Raw genomic sequence first — 3,507 nt, forward strand, 5'->3', positions numbered from 1 at the left:
ATGAGATGTGCATCTACTTTGATAGGTGTATCAGTTATACTTTAATAGTATTTTTAAATGGAAAATTATTGAAACATTAAAAACTACAGATGGATCACTGTGATGGATTTTTTTCTGTGAAGAACTAATAATATATGCAAATGATTTTAGCAGATAAATATGGAACAAAAAAAAATGCCCTTTCTGAAATCATTGCAGCTCTGATATTCCCAATATGCTAAGTTCAAATTGTGAAGAAGCTTTCAGAAACAAAAGTAATTTGCTTAACTGCTTCGAACTTTAAAACTCAAAACTTATGCTAAATAGGAGAGCATCCGTGGTTTGGTTTAAAGAAGGACTATGAAAATATACTGTTGAGAGACAGTTCTCCATAGGTCTGGTGTTTCTGCACATCCTGTGAACAAAGGATTTGTTCAAGAAAGTTCTCAGACACCCTTGGAAAGATAAAAATAGTGTCTCAGATCGGAGAGATGTACACACATCTCTGCCCAGAGACATTCCAGGTGAGAACGCTGGGGCATCTCCCTCTCTTCTCCAGAGAAAACTGGCAGTAAGGCAAATGCCTCTCCTTTCTGGAGAGGTGGGGCAGGTTGCCAGCATCCAGCGTGTAACATATTGTCAGGCCTCTGAGGCCAAGCCAAGCCACTGCATCCCCTGTGACTTGCAGGTATATGTCCAGATGGCCTGAAGTAACTGAAAAATCACAAAAGAAGTGCCAATGCTCTGCCTCGCCTTAACTGATGACATTCCACCACAAAAGAAGTGAAAATGGCCGGTCCTTGCCTTAAGTGATGACATTATCTTGTGAAATTCCTTTTCCTGGCTCATCCTGGCTCAAAAAGCTCCCCCACTGAGCACCTTGTGACCCCCACTCCTGCCCACCAGAGAACAACCCCCCTTTGACTGTAATTTTCCTTTACCTTCCCAAACCCTATAAAACGGCCCCACCCTTATCTCCCTTTGCTGACTCTCTTTTCAGACTCAGCCCGCCTGCACCCAGGTGAAATAAAGAGCCATGTTGCTCACACAAAGCCTGTTTGGTGGTCTCTTCACATGGACATGCATGACACATATCTAACCAAGAAGTCCTCAGCTGTGACAGTGTCTGCCAGGGCCCATCTCTGCATTGCCTTCACGGGACTTGGAGGGCAAGAGGGACCAATGTGAACTTGAAACACGTGTTGCCTGGATGCCCATTTAAGTTATTTGTTTCCAGACAGGCCAATCTACGGAGGTCCAGTTAGCCAACCCAGCAGCCATCTGCTTCTAGAGACTGACCACTGGGCACAAACCTGATTCTTCTTAAACGAATGAGATCATAGCTGTTTGAACTGAAATTTCTGCAACTTTCTTATTCATGTGTAGATTAAAATTTTCAGAAGCTTATAACATCAGAGAATAGTTTATTTATGAAAATAGGCATCCGGGGCATCTCTAAGATCCATAGTAAATCTCATATTTATTTCAAGCTCATACTCTAATTTGCATTCCGAAAATCTGTGTTTCAGTGAGTCCCTGACCATGTTGCTGGAATATTTTGGCTGAATAAATGGAGCAACATTGGGTGGGAGGTTTGAAAGGATCGGAACCATCCATGCTAAGTTGACGTGACACGTTTAGGGATGTGACCACATAGCACTAAAATCTCGACTAGATTTAATTCACACCCGTCGTGACAGCAGGTGGAAAGCTGACCTTTGCTAGTTCCCTATATCAACTTTGATTTTAATTTATAGGCCTTTGGTCCTCAGATATCTACCCTCCCTGGAATCTCTCCTGCAATTTCCAGCTATTAGCATTCTGAGGTTTTAATGCATAAATGGGACCAGTCAGCAGTATTGGAGTAGCTCTATAGAAGCACTGGTGGTGCCAGGGTGCCAGACCTGGACAGTGTCCCCAAGTCAGAGAGGCCATAGTGAGCATGAGCCGCAAGTGACTCTCCTACTGGAAAGCTGGTGCCTCACACATTGTGTGTCTTTTGGGGGATTTTGGTGTGTCCCCTTTCATTCTACTTTAATTAGAAATAAACTTTAACCTCCATACAAGTACAATTTTCTTCACTTGGCTATGGTCACAGGCATAAAAAGAAATAACAGGAGCCTAAGGGCAGAGCAGTACTGTATATAGTATTTTGAGTGCCTTAAAAAAAAAAAGAATGAGACATCTGAAGACAATTTTTTATAAAGCAGCACACATCATATAGCATAACTTAAATATGCTGCTCCTAAAGAAAGCCATATTTAGGCAAACTCTCAGAGTTATCTTTTCCCTAACAGACAACAGGTTATCACTAAGGTTTTTAAAGTGCTAGGTACTGTGATATAATGGTATCAATTTTTTCCTTATGTGCATCTATTTTGTGAAGCAGAACAGCAAAATTTTAATAACCCAGTTTCTAATCTTTAGAGCTTAGATACGGGATCCAATTTGCATGTTTTTAGATTTATTTCTGGCCTTACAAATACTGGACAATTCATGAACATTCTACAATAATTGCAAGTTGATTTACCTACTTCCCACGCCAGCCTGCACATTTGCCTGTGCAATGAAGGTAACTGGAAGTAATTTTCTGCTTAAGAAAAATGTTATCAACAAAGTATGTCATGAGCAAGCTTTTTTCTTTAAAGGTTTCCTGAAACAGGTAAGTGGATTGAAATTTTATTTTAAAGAAGCAAAATATATTGATCTGAACAAGCTGCATTTTATTAAAAACAAGTTCTCTGAAATCACAATTGGTGCTGTCTTACTGTAAAAAATAAATAATTGAGCTCTTGGGAATTGTAAACCCAGAGACATAAGCTGTTAAGGGATGTTATGCCCAGACCGTTTGTTCCCCAAAGAAGACCACCAGAGTCCAGAGTCAAAGCCAAGCGGCAAGGATCTTTACTACAAGTTCGAACTTGGTCCCTCCATTCCACAGCATACAAGAGGGCCTCGAACAATGCGAGTGCTTGCTTTTTATAGCCCGATGTAAACAGGATATGCAAAGTTACAGGGAACAAGGTAATTCTCTCGGTTACAGCATGACAATTGGTTAACATTATACATTTAGCATTCCTTATCGGAGATCTCCCAGGTGATGTTTTTCTGAAGTTTGAAAGAAATACGGAGGAATGTGTTTGTGCTGGGCTCAGGAAGTTGGGAGATATATGGGGGATGTGCCTCATTCCTTTCAGGGACACTTGGAAATTGTATACTTTTCCTGGAAACGTCAATATTTCTGAAAACATCCAGAATTATTAGGCCATCAGATGTTCCAGGGCTGCCCACGTCTGTCCTTCCTGGATTCCTCCTGGTATCAGTCTCCCTGATTAAGAAGGTTGGAGGATGGTAGTAATGTCTGGGAAAAGAGTTGAGAGGGTGAGAAAAGTTTGGTGAGAAAACAATCAGCCTAATGCTTTCAGTGAAGCCCAATTTTAGCCCGGAAGCAATCACGGTGGAAAGACGTATGTGTGGGCTTCCACTCCGGCTTCAGGTTTTGGCACCAGGCACCTCTGCTTCCCTCTT

The sequence above is a fragment of the Papio anubis genome, chromosome 14 (genome assembly GCF_008728515.1).
Source record: "Papio anubis isolate 15944 chromosome 14, Panubis1.0, whole genome shotgun sequence".
In the NCBI taxonomy this organism is placed as follows: Eukaryota; Metazoa; Chordata; class Mammalia; order Primates; family Cercopithecidae; genus Papio; species Papio anubis.